The 24,100-nt window shown below is 44.5% G+C and overlaps 1 pseudogene across 1 annotated transcript in view; it reads right to left on the bottom strand.

Moving 5' to 3' along the window:
* Positions 1–574: 574 nt before the first annotated feature.
* Positions 575–24,100, bottom strand: part of LOC308252695 (mitotic spindle assembly checkpoint protein MAD2A-like) — a 36,454-nt pseudogene continuing 12,928 nt past the window's right edge. Inside the window, exon 2 of the transcript in view lies at positions 575–1,220. The product of the transcript in view is annotated as a mitotic spindle assembly checkpoint protein MAD2A-like (transcript). The remainder of the gene's footprint in view (positions 1,221–24,100) is intronic.

The raw sequence follows: 24,100 nt of genomic DNA, 5'->3' as shown, positions 1-24,100 counted from the left end.
ATATTCAGACTCCTTTTACTGCTTCATATATACCTCTATTCTTTTTTTTAAATATATTTTTATTGATTTTAGAGAGGAAGGGAGAGGGAGAGATAGAAACATCAATGATGAGAGAGGATTATTGATCAGCTGCCTCCTGCATGCCCCACAATAGGGATCGAGCCACAACCCAGGCATGTGCCCTGACCGGTAATCAAATCATGACCTCCTGGTTTATAGGCCGACACTCAACACTCAGCCACACCAGCTGGGCTTTACCTCTATTCTGAGTCAAGAGCTACTTGACCATGAGGTCTGATTTTGGAAGGCATTTAGCTTTATAGCAAAAGTTTCCCATCTCCAGTTACCAGCTTCACAGGAATTGACATTCCAGTGCTGATGTAATCTGCTGGTTCCCTCTGAACAGTGTGCAAAAAAAATGACATCAACCTTATGGAAAGTCAAACAGATACCAGAAATGGAACCATGTGCACAGTTCATAAAGTCTAATGTTAAGTTTTCCCCATCTGAAAATGAACCAATTAAATAAAACATGAACTGTAGCCGACTCGGTTTCAGGAAACCCATATGAGAATTACATGGTTGTTCTTGTCTTATCTCCAGTCATGGACAGGATTCCGTAGGCCACCATGCTGCCTACTTTGTGGGTTGTAGCTGAAGGAACGCAGACGCACTTGCTCAGATTTGGTAATGAACCATAGTCCCGACTCTTCCCACTTTTCAGGTACAACCAAATTTTGTCTGCATAGATCAGCAGATCAAATGAACAAGAAACTTCCAGCAGTGGCAGAAATGTCACCGTCGCTGTGACCTGTCTGATCACCGAGCGGATTTCATCTTGGAGAGCTTTCAGGCTTTTCTCCAGGTGCTGTCATCTTTGAGTCTTGTCACACACAGTGTCAAACTGCCATCTTTCAAGGACCTCCCCGCTTTCAATATTTGAGACGACTACCACACGATTCTGCACTGAACACTTGTATAACCAATCTCTTAGCTGTTGCACCGCATTATTTAGGTGTTTCATGAGCTCAGGATCAGTAGTTACAAGCAAGGTGAGTCCACATTTCTCCACCTGAGTAAAGGATTCAGTGGGTAAATGTCACACTGATATAAAATGCTGTTGATGCCAAATGAGAAGAACTGGGCCACGATGTCGGCACTCCCGTGCTGGGTGATGCCCTGCTCCCGGGAGAGCTGCCTCGCCCTGGCCAGGGCCACACCTCCCGCCACCCATTAGTTAGACTTCAAATTGAGGCTTCCAATAGGAAAGTGGGTGTCAGAGTGTGGCCCCTGGACTAGCAGCATCAGCCCCATTTGTTAGAAATGAAAATTCTCACACATCTCTCCAGCTGCATGAAATCCGAATCTCTAGGGGTGGGGCCAGGCAATCTGTGTTTCTCAAGCCCTCCAGGGGATTCTGAGGCCCCGTCCAGCTTAACAGGGGGCTGGGATGAAGGTTTTAGAAATCAAAAAAAGTATTTGAGTGTGGGTGGCATCCTGCAATGCCTGGTGGTGGTTGCATCATAGCGATGTTTTCCCCCCTGGCTGATCCATGGCTGGGGTAGGTGATTAGTGCAAATTAGCTGAGTTCAGGTGTACTTTTGACTTAAGTACCACCTTTCAGCTCGGGATTACCAAACGCCACTTATTTTTACCCCAGGGAGGCTCTGGGAGGCTCCAGGGCCAGAGAGAAAATTAAAAATAGAAAGTAAATGGATCATCTGACTTTAGCTCTAACCACAATGCCTATAAACCTTAGTTCTTTAAATAAGAGCATTTTGGTCCTTTCAGAAACTGAAGAACCACAAAATGCCTTGCCAAGCCAAGACGTACCGCTGGCAGTTACCCCTCATTCTTGTAACCATCTTCTACCTTGGGCTTCCATGCATTCAGTTCACAAACATGGTTTCACACATTTTTCTTCCTTGGCTCCTGAATGTGGGCTTATCTTTGGCTACCGTTGGAACAAAGAGCTTCTGACCCAGTGATCCTCAGCTGGGGCAGCTCTGCTCTGTCCTGGGGGGGCATTTGTAAAGGGAGTCGGGGGTTAAGTTGTCACCATGACTGGCACTGCTGGTATTTAGTGGTTTAGTGCCAGGGTTAAGAAACGTCCTATAGAATGCTTGTGGCAATGTAAAATGGTACAATCACTTTGACAAATAACTCAAGAGTTTGTATTTTTATGAAGGTAAAATTGGTATATAAGTTTCAGGTGTACAATATTATAATTTGACATCTGTATACATCGAAAAGTGATCACCCCCCCCAAAAAAAAAGTCTAGTTACCATCAGTCACCATACAGTTGACTCCCTTAATCCCTTTTGCCCAGCCCCCCAATCTTTTTTTTAAATATATTTTATTGATTTCAGAGAGTGAGAGAGAGAAACATTAACGATGAGAGAGAATCATTGATTGGCTGCCTCCTGCAAGTCCCACACTGGGGACCGAGCCCACAACTTGGGCATGTGCCCTGACCGGAATCGAACCCGGGACCCTTCAGTCGGCAGGCCGATGCTCTATCCACTGAACCATGCTGGCCTGGCCCCAATCTTTTTTAAAAAATATATTTTTATTGATTTCAGAGAGGACAGGAGTGGGAGAGAGAGACAGAAACATCAATGATGAGAGATTCATTGATCAGCTGCCTCCTGCACGCCCCCTACTGGGTATTGAGCCTGCAATTTGGGCATGTGCCCTTGACCAGAATCGAATCTGGGACCCTTCAGTCCACAGGCAGACGCTCTATCCATTGAGCCAAACCTGCTAGGGGCACCCCTCCCCGGAACCATTTTATTTCCCTCTGGTAACCACCAATTTGTTCTCTGTATCTTGAGTTTGTTTTTGTTTCTTTTTTTTTTTTATTTGTTTTGTTTTGTTTAAATTTCACATATGAGCGAAATCATATGGTATTTTCTTTCTCCGCCTCACTTATTTTTTTAAAATATATTTTGATTTACTTCAGAGAAAAAGAGAGAGGGAGAGAGATATAAACATCAATGATGAAAGAGAATCATCAATCAGCTGCCTCCTACATGCCTCCCCACTGGGGATGGAGCCTGCAACTTGAGCATGAGTGCTGACCTGGAATTGAACCATGACCTCCTGGTTCCTAGGTTGACTCTCAACCACTGAGCAACACCAGTCAGGCCAACTCACTTATTTCATTTAGCAGAATATTTTCAAGGTTCATTTATGTTGTCTCTAGTGGCAAGATTTCATTCTGCTCTTATAGCTGAGTAGTATTTTGTTGTGTATACAACTGAGTGGACAGATCATAATAATCTGGCCACTCATTTTATATATATAGGTAGATAGATATAGATATAGATATAGATATAGATATAGATATAGATATAGATGATATAGATATAGATATAGATATAGATTAGAGGCCTGGTGTATGAATTCATGCATGGGTGGGGCCCGGCCAGCCTGGCCAGGGGGAGGGGACACAGGTGGTTGGCTGGCCTCCTGCTGGTCGAACTCCTGGTCGAAGGGACAATTTGCATATTAGCCTTTTATTATATAGGATATACACTGAGTGGCCAGATTATTATGCGTTCAGAGATCATAATAATCTGGCCACTCAGTGTATATATAACACATCTTTATCCATTCATTCATGGATGGACACAGTTTGTTTCCATATCTTGGCTATTGTAAATAATGCTGCAATGAACATAGGGGTGCATATATCTTTTTTAATTAGTGTTTTTATATTTTTTTGGATAAATACCCAGAAGTATTTCATTCCTAGGTAATTACCAAAGAGAAAAGAAAGCAATATTTATGCATGAATGTCCATATCAGCTCTACTTATAATAGCCCCAAACTGGAAGCAACCTGAATGCCCATCAACAGGTGGTATGTCCATAGAGGGGACTATTACTACTGCACAGCAACAAGATGGTATGAACTCTTGGTACACAACACAACATGAATGAATCTAAAATAATTATGCTGAGTGAAAGTATCCAGGCAAAAAAAAAAAAATGTGCTTTCTAATTCATTCCCTTTGCATAAAATTAGAGAAAATGCAAACTAATCTATAGTCACAGAAAACAGCATGGCCAGTGTGGCTCAGTGGTTGAGCATCCACCCATGAATCAAGAGGTCACTGGTTCGATTCTGGCCAGGGCACATACTCAGGTCGTGAGCTCCATCCCCAGTAGGGGGCATGCAGGAGATGGCAGGTAGATATTTCTACCTCTCTATCCCTCTCCCTTCCTCTCCCTCTAAAAACCAATAAAAACATATTTAAGCCCTAGCTGGTTTGGCTCAGTGGATAGAGTGTCGGCCTGTGGACTGAAGGGTCCTGGGTTCGATTCCAGTCAAGGGCACATGCCTGGGTTGTGGGCTCAATTCCCAAGGTGGAGGTGTGCAGGAGGCAGCCAATCAATGATTCTCTCTCATCATGGATGTTTCTCTCTCTCTCTCCCTCTCTCTTCCTCTCTGAAATTAATAAAAATATGTTAAAAAAAGAAAAAAAGGTTGCCTGGGATGGGAGGGAGGGAGGGAGGGTTGAGAGGAGTTTAAAAGGGGGCTCCTTATAATCCCCTTTGGGAAAGAAAGCAGTTTGGGTAATAGTTATGTTAATTAACTCTCCCTGGGATAGCTCACAACATGGCAGCTGGCTTCTTTCATTGGAGGGAGAAAGAGAAAGAGGACGCCCAAGACAGAAGCCACTCTTTTTTATAACCTACTCTTGGATGTGGGGTCCATCCCTTGTCGTATTTTATTCATTTGAGGCAAATGAGTAGATCCAACTCACACTAAAGGGAAGGGAATTACACGAGGACATGAATAAGAAGGGACTGGGATTTTAGGGACCCCCCTAGAGCCTGCTTATCACATAAAAACAAGCAAACATGATGGGATGCCAACATGTGCAGGTTCTCAGGCACTGTCCAAACCGGGGCACATCAGTCATGGCCTGGTAGGTCAGAAACATTTCACAAAGCCATTTTCTTTTCTTTCTTTTTTTGTTTCAAATTGTAAGAGAAAGTTTATTTAGAAAGTTACAGAGGTGGTAGAATGAGCCAGCTGGGCTGCTTAGGCTCAGAAAACAAGTCACAGAAGCAAAAGAAGGGCCCTTGGAGCTTAGGAGAGAGAAGGCAAAGGTACCCCTCTTGGGGGAAGAAGAGGTGGAAGGGAAAAGCACGGGTGTGCTCCCCAGAGGAAGAGTGTCCCATTTTCTTTTCTTATTAAAAAGAAAATAGCACTTGCCCTAGCTGGTTTAGCTCAGTGGATAGAGTGTCAGCCTGCGGACTGAAGGGTCCCAGGTTCGATTCTGGCCAAGGGCACATGCCCGGGTTATGGACTCAATCCCCAGTGTGGGGCATGCAGAAGGCAGCCGGTCAGTGATTCTCTCTCATCATTGACGTTTCTATCTCTCTCTCCCTCTCCCTTCCTCTCTGAAATCAATAAAAATATATTTTAAAAATTAGCGCCATATCTCCCTGCCCAGAGGTCAGAAGAACTGATGGTGATACAGTTGGCAGAGGGTGTTTCTGTGGTTCCTTCCAGCAGCTGCAGCAGCAGCTTGTTAGAAAAGATAAGGGGATAAAAGATGTGAGAGGTGGTGCCCCTGGATCCTCCAAATAAACCGTCTGGTTATTTTCTGGAAACATCCATCGATATGTTGTATTGGTCAGGACAGGTTCTGCTGCTGTGAATGAGTAAGCTGCAATAACAATAACAAACACATCTCGTTGGCTAAACATCACAAATGTTTCTTTCTTGCTCCGGCAAAGGTGGTGCTGGGTCCAGGTGACCCTCCCGATCCAGGCGGCTTCTGTCTGCTGACTCTGCCCTCTCAACCCCAGGCCTCCTCCATGAAGGGGAAAATGAGATGGAGAACCTTGCAGAGGCTCTTTGCTGCCTCAGAAAGGAAGTGACCATCCCTTCTGATCATATTCCATTGGCCAGAGCTAGTCATATGACCCTGCCTAACTCAGGAGGACTGGGATGGGTATCTCCAAACAGCCAAGAAGAAAAAGGGAACTAGACGTCAAAGAAAGTGTGAATTTCAACTACATATGGCAAGGAGAAGATTGAATGCGAACCCCAATCTTAGGAGTTAAGCATCCTTATCTACACATTAATGTTGCAGAGTTGAGCTCCTCAAAATCAATAACATTTTAATAAAAGGTTCCCCTACGTCCTAACCGGGTTGGCTCAGTGGATAGAGCGTCGACCTGCAGACTGAAGGGTCCTGGGTTCAATTCTGGTCAAGGGCATGTACCTTGGTTGCGGGCTCGATCCCCAGTAGGGGGTGTGCAGGAGGCAGCTGATTGATGTTTCTCTCTCATCAATGTTTCTAAGTCTCTATCCCTCTCCCTTCTTCTTTGTAAAAATCAATAAAATACATTAAAAAGAAAACACACATTATTTACTTAAAAAAAAAAGGTCCCCCTACCACACATGGAATTCCACCTATTTTAATATTTATTATAAATCCTTTGTGTGTATTAACTCATTTGATCCTGACAAATACCCAATAAGGTTGGTATTTTTATTCCCATCTTAAAGATGAGAAACTGAGACACAAAGAGTTTCCTAAGATCTGTTTCTACCCACAGAACCTTCTGACACCAAATGTGTGTGGGGTTTCTCATACCAACCAATTCCCCAAATCTCTGGACACCAACAGCGATTCAATCTGACACAACCTAGAATTATGGTCAGACTCCCCCTCCCCAGGTTAAAGCCTCAGTCCCACAAGACTACCCCCACTTCAGATCCCATTCCAAGTTCAGGCCTCCTGTACTTCTGACTGATCAGCTATAAATCAGGGGTTCCCATGACCCCCTTCTCATGTTGCTATAGGGTTCACAGAACTCAGGAAACAGTTTACTTACTATTACCACTTGATTATAAAGGATACAACTCAGGAACAGCCAGATGGAAGAAATGCACAGGGCAAGGTATGGGGGAAGGTGGACTCTGAGCTTTCACGTCTCTCCAGGCACAGCCCACCCTCCCAGCACCTCCACATGTTTACCAACCCACCTCATTAAATGTTCTTCAAGCGTTGCTATAGAGCCCTGGCCAATATGGCCGATGTTGCTCAGCGGTTGGAGCATTGGCCTCTGCACCAAGGTTCATGGGTTCAATTCCCAGTCAAGGGCGCAACCCAGGCACACAGGTACCTGTGTTTCGGGTTCGAACCTGAATCCCAGGTAAGGTGCACAGGGGAGGCAACCAATTGATGTCTCTCTCTCCCATGGATATCTCTCTCTCTCTCTCTCTCTCTCTCTCTCTCTCTCTCTCCCCACCCCTCCCTCTCTCCCTTCTACTCTCTCTAATAATCAATGGGAAAATATCCTTGGATGAGGATTAACAGCAAAAGAGTTGCTATAGAACTTAATATCCAACCCCCCTCTTCCCCTCCCCAGAGTGGAGCTACAAGTGCCAACCACTTGGTCTTTCTGATGACCAGCCCCCTCCTGAGGCTGTCTACTTAGGTGCTCTATCCCACGTTATGTCATTAATGTGAGCCCAGCTGTGGTTAAAAGGACTCACTATGGAAAACAGAAAACCCTCCTGTCATTCAGGAAATTCCAAGGGTGTTTGGAGGTCCATGTCAGGAGCCAGGGATAAAAACCAAATATATTTCTTGATATATATATTGATTTCAGAGAGGAAGGGAGAGAGGGAGATGGAAACAATGATGAGAGAGAATCATTGATCAACTACCTCCTACATGCCCCTTACTGGGGATCGAGCCATTATTTTTTCTATGCAAATACATATATATTTGGAGGAGAAACCAAGATGGCAGCATAGGTAAACACCTGAACTTGCTGCCTCGCACAACCACCTCAAAACTACAACTAAAAGACAAAACAGACATCATCCAGAACCACAGGAAGGCTGGCTGAGTGGAAATTCTACAACTAGAAGGAAAGAGAAAAACACACTGAGACTCAGAGGAGGTGTGGAAGTAAAGTGCAGAGGTACGGAGGCATGCACGCTGAGAGGGCTGGCAACTGAGTACACAGCTGTCTTTCTCAATCAGGAGGGAGACACAAGCTCCCGACTGCTCTGAACTCCAGTTCCGGGCGAGACTCTGGGGACCCAGACTCAAACGGGGAGAAACTGGACTGTCTGGCAGTAGGCGGAACTCCAGGGCGGCTTTCTCTCAGAGGTGCTTGCAGCGATTACCAAGGGACACTGAGACCCGGGGGCCTCTTAGGGCAGGGCTGACGGGAAGCCATTGCTGTTTGCTCTGCCCTAAGACCCCACCCCACCCAAGCTGTGCGCAGAGGCTTTTGCATATGAATGGCCTGGTTCTTTGAAATCTAAAATTACCTAACAAACTGCAGCTGAGTCAGAGAGACCCAGAACATCCAAAAGAAGGTCCAAGGCCCCATAGCAGCTTGCACTGCTTCACAGCTGGGCCTCATCTGGGCACCTCCAAAACCCAAACAAAGAAGAGAAATCTGCAGATCTCTCTGTAGCTCCTGCTGGGTGGCCTCAAGCAGAGGCTAAATTAGCACCTCCTTGGAGATCCAAGAGCCAGTGTATCCAGTGGTCAGAGTGGGACCATCCAGATTACAACTCCTCAGATCCATAAGGGACACACTCAGGGGGCAGACTCAGTGAGCACTAAAGCCCCACTGAAGCAAGTCTTGTCTCATAAGGATGTCTCCAGCACAGAAGTCCTCCCATTGTAGACACAGCTGATCCTCACAGCCAATTGGCCTGGAGGTCAATTCCTCCCAGTGATACCAACAACAACAATCAAAGCTTAACTACAACAAGACTGTGCACACAGCCCACAAAGGAGTGCACCAAGAGTGTCCACCTCAGGTAACTGGGGAGGCTGAGCTACTGGGCCCTATAGGACACCTAGCACACAAAGCCACTCTATCAACACAGGGAAGCAGCCAAAATGTGGAGACAAAGAACAGGTCCCAAATGAAAGAAATGGAGGATATAGAGTTCAAAACCACGGTTATAAGGTTTTTCAAGAATTTTCTAGAAACCGTCAATAAATTTAGTGAGACTCTCGAGGATATGAAAAAAAAAAACCAACTAGAAATTAAGCATACACTGACTGAAATAAAGAATAATATACAGAGATCCAACAGCAGACTAAAGGATTGCAAGAAACAAGTCAAAGATTTGAAATACGAAGAAGCAAAAAACACTCAACCGAAAAAGCAAAAAGAAAAAAGAATCCAAAAATTTGAAGATAGTGTAAGGAGCCTCTGGGACAACTTCAAGCGTACCAACATCCGAATGATGGGGGTGCCAGAAGAAGAGAGAGAGCAAGATATTGAAAACCTATTTGAAGAAATAATGACCAAAAACTTCCCCCACCTGGTGAAAGAAATAGACTTACAAGTCCAGGAAGCTCAGAGAACCCCAAACAAGAGGAATTCAAAGAGGACCACACCAAGACACATCATAATTAAAATGCCAAGAGCAAAAGACAAAGAGAGAATATTAAAAGCAGCAAGAGAAAAACAGTTAGTTATCTACAAGGGAGTACCCATATGACTGTCAGCTGATTTCTCAACAGAAACTATGCGGCCAGATGGGAGTGGCAAGAAATATTCAAAGTGCTGAATAGCAAGAACCTACAACCAAGATTACTCTACCCAGCAAAGTTATCATTCAGAATTGAAGGTCAGATAAAGAGCTTCACAGATTAAAAAAAAAAGCTAAAGGAGTTCATCACCACCAAACCAGTATTATATGAAATGCTGAAAGGTATTTTTTATTTTATTTTATTGATTTTTTACAGAGAGGAAGGAAGAGGGATAGATAGTCAGAAACATCGATGAGAGAGAAACATCGATCAGCTGCCTCTTGCACACCCCCTACTGGGGATGTGCCCGCAACCAAGTTACATGCCCTTGACCGGAATCGAACCCGGGACCTCCCAGTCCGCAGGCCGACGCTCTATCCACTGAGCCAAACCGGTTTTGGCTGAAAGGTATTCTTTAAGAAGAGGAAGAAGAAGAAAAAGATAAAAATTATGAACAACAAATACATATCTATCAACAAGTGAATCTAAAAATCAAATGAATAAAAAATCTGATGAACAGAATAAACTGGTGAATATAATAGAATCAGGGGCATAGAAAGGGAGTGGACTGACAATACTCAGGGGGAAAGGGGTGTGGGGGGTGTGGGAAGAGACTGGACAAAAATCGTACACCTATGGATGAGGACAATAGGGTGGGGGCTAAGGGCATGGGATGGGGTGGGAACCGGGTGGAGGGGAGCTAAGGGGGGAAAAAAGAGGAACAACTGTAACAATCTGAACAATAAAGATTTATTTAAAAAAATAAAGAATGCAAATAAAAATTACATATATATTTGATTGTTCTATAAAATTAGAATTTTTGTATACACACTGTTTTTTTGTGTTTTTATATATATATATATATATTTATTGATATTTTACAGAGAGGAAGGGAGAGGGATAGAGAGCTAGAAACATCGATGAGAGAGAAACATCGATCAGCTGCCTCCTGCACACCTCCCACTGGGGATGTGCCCACAACCAAGGTACATGCCCTTGACCGGAATCGAACCCGGGACCCTTCAGTCCGCAGGCCGACGCTCTATCCACTGAGCCAAACCGGTTTCGGCATACACAGTTTTTAATCATTTTTTCTACTTAATAAGTTGTGATAATCTTTTCATGTCTTTTGTTTTCTTTTTGCCTTTTTATGTATTTACATCCTAAATAGTTGTTTGGCAATGGATTGTGGGGTTGTGTCAATTTTAAAGCTAATTTTCTATTTGGGGCACTTAGGTTATTTTCAACTTTGGTTCCTACAAATAATTCTATAATAAATTGGGTTGGGTTTTTTATTTGCTTGTTTTTGGCCAAATCTTTGTGTACATATTTATTTTCTTCATATAAAGTTCTAAATGTAGAATTGATGGAATTGGGTGGCACATTTCAAGGCTTTGGATGGAAATTGCCAAATGTCCTCCCCATCTTCATTCATCCTTGCCCCAGACAGCTTATGAAAATGTCTGTTTCTCTACATACTCACCAACACTGGATACTAAAGATTTGTTTTAAAATCTCTGCAAATCACTGCAGTGTGACATTTTTAATATAATTAAATGTCTGCTATCTGGAAAAAAAGGTCTTTATTTGAAGTATGAATCCAAATCAAATAAGTTAAAACTAGCCTTCCCTTTAATATATCTATGCAGCAAAAAATTAACATTAGAATTATAACTTTGTGGTTAAACTGAAGAGGAAATTGATGCAACTGTCTATTGATATCAGGGCACTTTAACAGTGATGAAATCTGACAAACACTACCTCCACCAGGTGATCAAAGTTCATATCAAGAGTGAGAAATCATTTTAGTAGCATACACCCTCAATATGAGTGATGAGAAGGGCACTTGCCTCCATGGTCCACCTCCCCAAGCCCTAACCTCAGTTCAATCATGAGAAACACATCAGACAGATCTCCACTGCATGACAATATATCTAAGCGGTATTCTGTGAAACTATAAAGAAAGTCATAACAGCCAAAGGTGGTTATATCCATCAACTAATGAATGGATAAACTAAATGTGGTTTATCCATTCAATGGAATTTTATTTAGCCATAAAAAGGAATGAAGTCCTGACAGATGCTACAACAGGGGTGAACCTCGAGAATATTGTGCTCAGTGAAAGCAGCCCGATATAAAAGGCCACAAATTGTGTGATCCCATTTCTATGAAATGTCTAGAATAGACAAATTAATAAAAACAGAAAGTAGATTAGTGGTTGCCAGGAGCTTCATGGAGGGGAGAATGGGGAGTGACTGCTACATGGATATGTGGTTTCTTACAGAGGTGAAGAAAATGTTATGGAATTAGCACAATTTTTTTTCTTTAAAAATATTTTTTTATTGATTTCAGAGAGGAAGGGAGAGGGAGAGAGAGATAGAAACATCAATGATGAGAGAGAATCATTGATTGACTGCTTCCCGCAAGCCCCACACTGGGGATCAAGCCCGCAACCTGGGCATGTGCCCTGACGGGGAATCAAACCGTGACCTCCTGGTTCATAGGTCAACGCTGAACCTCTGAGCCAAGCTGGTTGGGCTTGTTTTTTAAAATATAAGATAGCACGATTTCTGAATGCACTAAAGTCCACTGAATTGTACACTTTTAAAGGGTAGATATGATAATAGGTGAATTCTATCTCAATTAAAAAAACAAAAACAAAAATCACAAAGTCTGAGAAACCGTCACACCAAGAGGCATCTAAACAAACATGATGCCTAAATGGAATATGATGCCCTGGGTGGGGTCCCGGGACAGAAAAAGTGCATTCAGTAAAACGTAAGGAAATCTGAGCAAAACACAGACTGAAGTTAAGAACAATGTAGTGCCCAGCCGGTGTGGCTCAGTGGCTGAGCGTCCACCCATGAACCAAGATGTTGCTAATTCCATTCCCGGTCAGGGCACATCCCCGGGTTGCAGGCTCAGTCCGTAGTAGGGGGCCTGCAGGGAGCAGCCAATTGATGTTTCTCTCTCATTGATGTTTCTCTCTTTCTATCCCCCTCTCTCTCAAATCAATAAAACATATTTTTAAAAAAGAATAATATATCAATATCGGTTCATGCATTCTGACAAATAGACAGTAGTAATGTGATATGTTTGTAATACCAGAAAATCGTGGGGGAAAGTAGGTGTCGTGTCTGTGGGAAATCTGTGTACATACTGTCTTTGCAACTTTTCTGTAAATGTAAAAAACTGTTCTCAAATAAAAAGCTGATTGAAAGACACAATCAGGTTACACCCAATTGCGATCATTTGGGCCACTTAAAAAAACACTGGGCTCCTTGCCTCTGTCTGTAAGGACACACAGGCGACTCTGATTTTGTCACCAGGAAAACTGCCCATTTGGAAAGGAAGCCCAGCTGTGGCACGCTGGGTCCCCAGGGAGGCTGTTGGGTGAGGTGAGGATAAACACCAGCGCTTCTATTCTCAGTAAGTGGCCCTCCCCACTAACCATCCTTCCTTCCCCTTCAGTTTGACTTTATCACGCCAGGGCCTGAATTATCCTGTCTGGCGCAGTCCTGATTCTGGGAGACTTTGGATATTGAAAATTATTGGGAGCTTTCAGTGGAACTGCCTGAAAAAAAAACAAAAACTCTTACTTTTTTTTTTTTTTTTAAACAGGTGACTGGCTTCAACATTACTGCCAATGCTTGTGATCCGGGAAATCAGATGATGCAAGGCTAAGCAGGAGTGCTGGACTGTGAAGTGACATGGACTTAGGTGACATCCAGGACACCGGTTTGCAGGTGTGCACTGGTGCGCAGCCCTGAGAAGCTGCTCTTGAAGAAACACCTGGAAGAGTGACATATTAAATGAAAAATAACCACCAAAGTGGGAGCTTGGGTCCTGTGAAAGTTTGTATGAAATTGTAGTTGAAGAACTTAAAACATGTGGGAAAACAGGGTTGTGGATACCATCCCTGTGAGCATTCTGAGAAATCGTTTAAATTCACTAAAATTACATTTTAACAACAATAAAAATAGCAATGGGTAATTTATTTATTTATTTATTATTTTTAATCCTCACCCGAGGATATTTTCCCACTGGTTTTTAGAGAGAGTGGAAGAGAGAGGGAAAGACAGAGAGAAATATTGATGTGAGGGAAATACATCGATTGGTTGCCTCCTGCACGTGCCCTGACCAGGGCCGGGCCAGGGAAGAGCCTGCAATGGAGCTACGTGCCCTTGACCAGAATCAAACCCGGGATCCTTTGGTTCACAGGCCGACTCTATCCACTGAACCAAACTGGCTAGGGCGTATTCCCTTTTTATTTTATTTAGTTAATTAAATTATTTTTTGCTTATTCCCTTTTTAAAAGAAATCTTGTAATCCCTCTCTCTCCAAAACCAAGTACTGAGGTTGAGGCCTGAATCAGTCTGGATACAACCCTGCAACAGGCCTGACCCAAACCAATTCAAAAAAAGCAATCACTGGAAGAGCCAAACTCCTGCCTTTTGAGAGTTCCTAAGCAGTCTTTTGAAATTCATGGCAGAGATAATAATCTGGGAAGCCGAGGCTTGCCATTTGGGAGATTGCAAAAGAGAGGACTTTTATTTTAAGGTCTCAAAACTTTGGTTTTGAGTCTCAAAATTTTGGTTTCAAAAGCAAATTCCTGAAGGAATCTTGGAGTAAACATTACACCACAACAGACAATACCTCTGCAGGGCAAACTGATGAAAAGTCATATTAACCTGTCCCTGAGGCCAAAAAATTTCAAAAAAAACCCCACATACACACACACACAAAACCTGGAGGAGGGGGAGGAATTAAAAAAACCTGGGGAGTGGGTGAAACTGTGCCATGAGCTGACGAATTGTTAAAATTGTTTTCATATTCTGTTCTCGTTCCTTTTGTATCTTTTTGGAATTTTTCCATAATAAAAATTTTGCTCTTGTTAGTTTTATTGTGGCAGCTGGGAGGACAGCAAGAAGTGATGGTGTCTGGACCTGGGTGGCTGTGATGAAGAGGACAGAAGGGACTGGAGGGAAGCAGACGGATTCAAAATATACCTGGTGGGCCTGGCCGGAGTGTCTCAATAGTTGAATGGCATCTAGTGTACCAAAAGGTCGCCGGTTGATTCTCTGTCTGGGCTCATGTCCAGGTTTCAGGTTTGATGCTCAGTTGGGGTGTGTGCTGGAGGCGACCAATTAATGTTTCTCTCTCACATCATTATTTATCTCTCTCCCTCTACCTTCCTCTCCCTCTAAAATCAATAAAAAACAAATTAAAAATATATATATTTTATATAGAGAGAGGCCCAGTGCACAAAATTTAGGGACTTCCCCTAAAATCTCTGCTCTTAAAATCCCAGCGCCACTCACCCACCCCGCCCCCACCACTGCTGCCAGTCGCCTCCCTCTGCGGGGCAACTGGCAGAGCAATCAGGGGACCCCCTGCTGGCACAAGCCTTGGCTGGGGGCAGCTCCTGCGTTGAGTGTCTGCCCCCTGGTGGTCAGTGCGTGTCATAGTGACTGGTCATTCCACTATTTGGTCAATTTGCATATTATGGTTTTATTATATAGGAGATAGATAATAAATATATCACTTTGAGAGCTTAATCTGCCTGGCACTTGGCCCTTGGGGAGAGAAGATGGGCTGAGAGAAGAGAAATATTGGGTTAGCCACTGGGGTGTGTTCCTGAGAAAGGTCTCTGCCATGGACACCATCTACAGCCTGAGGGACTTTAGAAACACTGTACTTGTTACAATGCAGATGGACCTCAAAAACTACAATAAGTGAAAAAAGCCAGAAGGCCTCTCAAATTCTCCCACATTGCACATCCTGCTACAGGCAGTTAGACACGAGCAGAGCAAGGACAATGGGCCAGGTACAGAAGGTCATCAGGGTGGAAAGCCCCAGATACCTAGCAAAAGACAATCAATTGTAGGATGGGACCTCGCCCCCAGGGTGACTTTTCCTCCCTTAGCATAGCACTGGTCATGTGGTTTAGACCCACTGACCTTTCTTCCCTAGAGATAATATCTAGGACTCAGCTGTATTTCAGCTCCAGGCCTATATAAGCAACTAAACCAGCCTTGGCTGACATCAGGACCAGCAGCATTGAATGTCAGCCAATCAATCAGTGGAGACCACAACCCTGAATGGATATACCTGGAAAGCTACTGAATATTCTATTAACATCTTTCCCTGGGACTTCCCCTAAAATCTCTGCTCTTAAAACCCTTAGGACAGAGGACCCAGGGCGCTCTCCCTCCAGGAAGCATGCCCTTGCCTTTTCCTTTCCCTTCCCCCTTTCTCTCCCCTTATCTCAGGCAAGTTACCATTAGCTTCCTCACTCCCAAGCTCCAAGGGCCCTTCCTTTACCTCCATAACTCGTTTCCTAAGCCTATTTCTTTCAGGAAATACTTTTTCTACTTCTGTGATTTACCCAATAAATGTTTTCTTATAGTTTGGATCTTGGCTCTGAATTCTTTCCTTTGCTGTTGTCTGTCAGCAAGGCCCCAGTGAGGTGATGAGCAGAGATATGGAAGTGAACCAGAGCAAATCCAGGGTAAGCCTGAGTTTCGTTGAGTTGAAGAGCTTTGCTAGGTGAAGAAGAGGAGAGATGCAGTTTGAGTTGGGAGGTGCTAAGACAACTGGAAACCCTCTTCGCTGATGTTGGAGGTGAGATCAGGTGAGCAAGGGGATATACGGATAGCATAGTCTCTGGGACCCTTACGTGCATGCATGATGCTGGGACCGTGCCAGGCAAAGCTTTAAGTGCTTCATAAATATCAATCCACTGAGTCTTTTTGACAGCCCCATGAAACAAGTATTGTTATTGTTCCCATTTTACCTTAAGTCGGTGGTAGGGCAGGATTCAAATCCAGAAAGTCTATGACCACTCACTAATCTTGCCCACTTTCATATCTCCCGTACATACTGGACACCAACTCTACCTGGTTGTTGCCTTCCCACAGTTCAGGTCTCAGCTTGGAGGTCACTTCCTCCAAGAAGCCTTCTATGATCATTTGTCAAGAGTAGACCCGTCCTGTCACTATCTGTGGCAGAGTTCTGTTAGTTTTCCTTATAGCATTTGACAGTTTGTGATGATTTTACTTATCATCTGTCTTCACCACTAGTCTATATGTTTATGAGGACAGAGCCCATCTGTCTTGTTCACTATTAATTATATCCCCAGTTCTTATCTCAGGGCCTGGCTCAGACTAAGAGCTTAATAAGTATTAAATGTACTGGAGCCCTGGCTGGTGTGGTTCAGTGGATTGAGTGTTGTCCCATGCACAGAAAGGTCATGGGACCTTTTGATTGCCAATCAGGGCACATACCGGTGCATGCAGGAGGGAACCTATGGTTCTATCTCACATTGATGTTTCTCTCTCTCTCCCTTCCTCTCTCCCTAAAAATCAATAAAAAACATTTTAAATAAATAAATGCACCTCGAGCATAGTTGAGTAATTAAGTAAATGAATCCAACATACAAAACACACTGATGTCATGTTTCTATAGGCCTGACATACACAAATGATACTGTTTTCCAAATATTAATTAATGAAGCCTGTGGAATTTCCCTGAGGGGTTGGCTGGGGTGCTTCCATGTGGATGATCCAAGACACAAATAGAGGGAAATGATTTATTCTCAGTCACTGATGACTCAGTGTCTGGGAATAGAAACACACTCCAAAACCTTTGCTCTAATTAGTCAAGGTAATTATTAGGCACAATAATTAGGCAGGCATGACCTCAGCTAGGCTGCTCATAACCTCTAGAATGTAAGATCTGTACTAATTTTGCTTTAGTGAATGTATTTGTTGTGCCTTGGCACTCCCCAAAAAAACTTTTTGCTTTTTCTGAGTGATCAAACATTAGTCAGGGACTGGGGAGAGGGAGGGATGGGGAGTGACTGCCTAGTGGGTACAGGGTTTTCTTTTGGGGTGCTAAAATTGTCTTGGAAATAGATAGTGGTGGTGATCACACAACATTGTGAATGTACTAAATTGTTCATTTTTTAATGGTTAATGTTAATTTTATGTGAATCCACCTCAATGAAAAAATATATTTCACACACATAGCTTTGCTCCTCACTGTCCTGTGACTGGGAACCCTGTGTGGGAGTCATCTTGCAACTTCTCCAGGGAGGAAAGGTCCTTTCAGTCTTGAAAACTATGTGGCGCTTACTTCCTAAACTGCAAAGAGGGGAATTTACATTTGTTTATTAGCCCTACTATGTGCCAAGCCCTGTGCTAGACACTCAAGTAGGCTCTGTCTCCATCAGCCCCCTTTACCCTTTCCCTCCCAACCCATTTAATTTTTCTTCATTCTGCTTATCACCAACTAACATTACATTGTATGTACCTATTTGTTCATTGTTGTTTTTTCTCACTAAAATGTAAGCTTCGTGAGGAAAGAGATTTGTCTGATTCGCTTACTACCATATTCCCTGTGCCTGGCACACAGGAGGTGCTTAATGAATATTAATTAGCCCGGCCGAGGTGGATCAGTGGTTGAGCGTCAACCTATGAACCAGAGGTCATGGTTGGATTCCCTGTCAGGACACATGCCCAGGTTGCAGGCTCCATCTCCAGGGTGTGGTGTGCAGAAGACACCTCATCCTTGATGTTTCTATCTTTCTCTCTCCCTCTCCATTCCCCCCTGAAACCAATAAAAAAATAAAATAAAGTACCAGTTAGGGGAAGGACCTAACAAGACAGATATTAGCATCTCCACCATACAGGTGGAGAAATGTGGTCTCAGTGATTTGTCAGTCTCATGGTTAGTAAGTAGCAGACACTGAATTTTAACTGGAGGAGAGGAGGGCGGGCATCTGAGAGCATAGCCCTAACTACAGGGAGCTTCCTTTCACCCACTTCCTATGACCTGCTGGGATGAGTGAGAAGTCTAAATATCAAAGGCAAAAAGGTGATGACTCAACGCCTTTGACTAAGAAGTCAAAGCCAGGGAAATCTCGACCCAAAGCTGAGTCATCACTTCCGCTTCCCTCGAGGCCGACTCTTTCACTCCTCCAGTTCTTGGCCTCCAGAGCTCTTCCCTGGAGTGACGCCAGGGGCTCCACATAGTCCAGGCTCATTTTTCACCCAACTCTGCCCTCTTGGCGGGGATGGTCTGACCCAGATGAAACCACAGATGTGCGTCCAGGCCGGCAGTCCCCAGAGAGCCACGCTGATCTGGACGCAAGAATGGAGGCCCTTGCAAGGTCTGAACGCTGGCGGTGGCGAGGCCTTGAGGAGCGCTCCTGCTATGCGGGTTTCTTGGCTGGAAGGCACCAGCAGTAACCCCATGCATACCTGCCTTATTTCAAACACTAATTAAATCTAATATTTTTAAAAAAGAACATGAGCCTTAACATTGGAAAGGGATGGCATCGTCACTTGTATATGTCACTTGTACATAGCTCTTTCTAGGGACTTCTACAACCTTTAAACCTTTGAGGAATATTGTTAGATTGTCTACCCAAAAGGATGTCCCAGTTTGTACCCCATCATCAGTGTAGGAGCACCCGATCCCCACACTTTCGCCAACTCTGTACTAACCTAAAAATAAAAGGCCCTTTAAAGTGAGAGGCACCAGCATTTATTTGGGATCAATAACAATTCAGGAAGCACCAATTCTGGCAGAAGCCCAAATAGTGTTCTTATTAGGAGACAAAGGCAATGGGTATTTATGGTAAAGGGAAGGGGAACAATTACATCAATAGAAGGAAGGCATTTCTGATGTAGGCGGAAGGAATGGCACCTGGTGTCTATGACAGGGTCAGACTAAACCTGGGTTCAGCAACCTCAGTACTTGGGTTCTGTCCAGGAAAGAATTCAGAGCAAGACCCAAACTGTAGGAGAACATTTATTGGGTAAATCACAGAGGTAGAAGAAGTAATTCCTAGAAGAAATGGGCTTAGGAAAGGAGCTATGGAGGAAAGGAAGGGCCCTTGGAGCTTGGGAGTGAGGAAGGTAATCGAAATATGTGGCGGGGGTGGAGGTTGTGGGGGAAGGGTAGGAAAAGGCACTGGTGTGCTCCCAAGAGGGAGAGCACATTGGGGTCTCTGTGCTAAGGGTTTTAAGGGCAGAGACTTTAGGGGAGGTCCCAGGGAAAGATCTCAATAGAATATTCAGCAAATTTTCAGGTGTGTCCTTTCAGGGTTGTGGTCTCTATTGACTGATTGGCTGGAACGAGGGCAGGGGGTCAGTATTCAATGCAGCTGGTCCTGACGTCAGCCTTGGCTGGTTTTGTTGCTTATCCGGGCCTGGAGCTGAAATACAGCTGAGGCATAGATGTTATCTCTAGGGAGGATAGGTCAGGGGCTCCAAACCACGGGACCACTGATATACTAGGGGAGGAGAGGTCACCCTGGGGGTAAGGTCCCACTCTACAATTGGTTGTCCACTGCTAGGCACCTGGAACTTTCCATCCTGGTGACCTTCTGTTCCTGGCCCATCGTCCTTGCTCTGCTCATGTCTGCCTAACTGCCGACAGCATTTCTGTTGGTGTTGATAACATAACATAGTGATGCTAATTCTAAACCTTGTTTTAATTTTCAGTCCAGTAGTCACAATAACTGCTTTCTCGTTATTTTTACAAACTTTTTTGGGGGAAAACAAGGTTGCTTAGACCAATCCAAAGTCATTTTGTTCTGTTTTACCATTCCAATGGTTTGAGACATACGATGTGCAAGACTTCCTCTGGGATGGCAGCACGGACTCCATTTTAAAGTAGTTCGGTTTATATTATTGTTTACACCTGGATGTTCATTGCCACTGGATGGGGAGGTGGGAAAGTTATATCTCATTTGAAGTTTTACTTTGCATTTTCCGGATTACCAGTGTGCTCAAGCATCTTTTCAAATGTTTATGATGACCATTCTATATTATCTTCTGTAAATGACCTGTTAGAATCTATTAGGGTTGTGGATATTTAAGTTTTGTCCTAAATGCACCCCAATTCCACCCTCTATGGCTCCTTCTGTTCCAAATCCTCTCCCCTTTCCTGTGATAACAGTCCTGTGTCTCCCTTCTCTCCAATCCCTTGTTTAGTCAAATTCACAGCCTTTGACTAGAGGGAGCTAACAGGTATTCTCCATTGCCTAGGCCATGGTGATTGGCTTAGGGCAGAGCCATGACCCAAGCACGACCAGCCAGAGAAAGCAAGCCTCCGTTCCTCGATTTCTTTAGTGCTATCGGGCAGAGAAACTCTGTTCCTCGAGTTTGGTTCGGTAGTATTATTATTAGAAAGAGGACCTGGCCCTTGGCAGGTCTGCCTAGGGCCAGCCGATAGTGTGTAGGTTCTTGACTTCATGCAGAAAAAATTTCACAGTGAACCAGGAGGTCTTGTTTGATTCCCAGTCAGGGCACATGCCTGAGTTGAGGGCTCAGTCCCCGGTGGACTATGAGAGAACATGTATTAAAGCTGGGCACGGTAAACAAGAAAGGGCTTAGCATAGAGGAAGCAGCAGGAGAGCCTAAGCTGGGCTGCCTTAGCTCTCTGGGAAGTGAGAGAAAAGGTCACCTTGGGGTCAGGTGCAGAGGATTAGCCTGGGATGAGCTGTGGCTGCCCATTGTTCCTCTGGTTGCAAGCCTGGCGAGGTGCCCTAGGGTTTAGGAGATGCGTGTCTGTGGGGGAAGAAGAGAGGGAAGAAGAGGGAAAAGGGAATGGCGGGGGCTGCTCCCCAGAGGGAGAGCAGGTGCTGGGTCCTTTGTCTTGAGGCTTTATCCCTCTCTTACAGGCTGGAATCTTAGGGGAGGTCTCAGGGGAGGGTTTCAGCAGAATCTTCACCAGGTTTCTAGGTGAAGGGTCCTGGTCTCCACCGATTGGTCAGTGTCAGGACAGGGGGTCCTTTGTCATTGCAGATGGTCCTGGTGTCTCCCACCTGGTTTTGCTGCTTCTCTGGGCCTGGAGCTGAAATACAACTGAGGCCTAGACGTTCTCTCTAGGGAGGTGACCTTCTGTATCTGCTGTGAATTGCTCTGCCCCTTTGTTCAGCTCTCTGTCTCAGTTTCCCCATTCCACTTGTCCTGGCTGCCTGGCCTGTCTCAATATGAGGAACCTGACGTTTCCAGGGATCCCTGAGAAGAGCTGGAAAATGAAGATACCACTGAGAAGGCAAAGCCGAGGAATGCAGAGATTCAGAGTTTGGATGGTGTGATTATCTGAGCTCCTGATCCAGCCTCATCCAAAGTCTAACTATATACACTGGAACTTTCGGATGTGAAAGTTAATACATTTCTTTGTTTTAATTATTATTTCTAAACAGCTTAAATTGAGATTGGTGTGTGTGTGTGTGTGTGTGTGTGTGTGTATAAGTGAAGTGTGATTCTTTTTTTTTTTTTTAAATGTTAAACAAAATGGAAGGCATGAGTCCCACTGTTTTGGAGGGAGGCAAGGTAGGCATAGAAAAGGCAATGCCTCGTGGCTCAGTTGGTTGGGTGTCGTCCTGTGTACTAAGAAGTAGCTGGTTTGATTCCTGATCAGGGCTCATGCCTGGGTTGAGGGCTCAGTCCCGGGTGGGGGGCCTGCAGGAGGCAGTAAACAATGTTTCGCTCTCACAGTGACACTTCTCTCTCTTTCTCTCCCTCTCACTTCCTCTCGCTCTAAAAATCAATAAACAATCTTTTAAAGAAAGAGAGAAAGGAAGAATGGGAGGGAGGCAAGGAGAGAGGGAGGGCGGAAGGGAGGGAGGAAGAAGGGGAAATGCCTGGCATAGCAGATCCTTACAGACCTTTTTTAAAGATGAGCCTTCTGCCTGGCCAGCATGGCTCAGTGGTTGGGCATCGACCTATGAATTAGGAGGTCACGGTTCCATTCCCGATTCCTAGTCGGGCCACAGGCCCAGGTTGTGATCTCAATCCCCAGTGTGGGGCGTGTAGGAGGCAGCTGGTCAATGATTCTCTCTCATGGTTGCTGTCTCTATCTCTCCCTCTCCTTTCCTCTCTGAAATCAATAAAAATATTTTTTAGAAATAAATAAAAGATGAGCCTTCTGATGATTTTCAGAGGGAAGGGGATGGGGCAGGAATAGATTAACCAAAGAACTTATATGCTTATGTGCATAAACCATGGACACAGACAATAGTGCGGTGAAGTCATGGGGAAGAGGCGGGAATGGGGAGGAGGGGGTCAATGGAGGAAAAAGGGGGACATCTGTAATACTTACAACAGTAATGATAAATTTTTTTAAAAAGATGAACTATTGTGCTTTGAGCAAACAGCATGGGTGGCAGAATGAAAAGACATTCTCATTACCTTTTTGTTTGATCTGGGATGTTTGCATGGGTGGGTGGGGGGAGGGATAAGTGAGCTGATGGCTCTCTCTGTTAAAAGAACCACAGCTGTCACCAAGGGGCTTTTGCACATTCTGTCAACAGTTGTCTTTGGATTCTGATTTTTCTTTTCCAAACAAAAAGGACTGCACTTGAGATTAGTCAGAAGCCTGAGGAGGCTGGGAGAGAGGAGGCTGCTACCTGCTGATAATACTGGGGTTTCACCAGATAGTAAGAGCGGGGAGGGAGGAGGGCGTACGTGAGTGAACAGAGCTTGGAATTCCAAATTTCCAACCCTGACTCCCCACTCCTAGCTGCTCCAGTTGCTGTGACTGCCACACAAAGTGCTCCCAAACGTAGTGCCAAAGAACAATCATGCATGATGCTTACAAATGCTGTGGGTCGGGAATTCAGACAACGCACAACAGCCCTGATGACCTGTCTCTGCTCTTCCTTATCTGGGGCCCGCCTGGAAGACTCCAAGGCCAGGGGCTGGATCACCTGAAGGCTCCCTCACTCACACATGTGGCGGTTGGTGCTGTTTGTAGGCTGGGCCTCAGATTCTCTCCACTTGGGCCTCTACACATGGCTGGTTTGGGCTTCCTGACAGCAGGTGGCTGGGTTCTAAGACCAAGTATCTTGAAAGAGAGTGGCAGTTGGAGGTTGCAGCACCAGTCATGGCCTAGTTTTGGAAGTTACTCAGCATCACTTCCTCCATATCCTATTAACTGATGCAGCCACAAGGTCCTGCCCAAGTTCAGGTGGAGAAGAGATAGACTTTGCTTCTTGGTGGGGAGCAACAAGGTTCTGGAAAGGCACATGGGATTGGAAACACTGCTGTGACCATTTTTGGATGTTACAATCTGCCATACTAACTGGGTGCCAGTCAAGTTGTTTCACCTCTCTGTGCCTCAGTTTCCTCATCAGTCAAGTGAGGATAATCATAGTTTCTACAGTCTAGAGAGAATCAAATGAAATAACACATATACAGTACTTAGCACAGTGCCTGTGACAGGGCAAATACTCAGTGAAAATTAGAACTTACTGTTAATCGTAATTATTATTGAACAATGAGGCATCTTGGTACAGCTGAAACAGGGTGTTATGGGTTGAATCGTGCCCCCCCAAAAATATATTCACGTCTTGACCCCTCGTACCTGTGAATGTAACCTGATTTGGAAATTGGCTCTTTGCATATATAATTAAGATGTAAATTAAAATGAGGTCATACTGGAATAAGATGGGCCCTAAATCCAATCACCAATATCATAAAAAGAAGCACAGACACACAGGGCAAGGGAGCAGAAATTAGAGCGATGCACCTACAAGCCAAAGA

Source organism: Plecotus auritus (assembly GCF_963455305.1).
Source record: "Plecotus auritus genome assembly, chromosome: 7".
NCBI lineage: Eukaryota > Metazoa > Chordata > Mammalia > Chiroptera > Vespertilionidae > Plecotus > Plecotus auritus.
The sequence above is the reverse complement of the archived record's forward strand: the minus strand, read 5'-3'. Positions and strand labels throughout refer to the sequence as shown.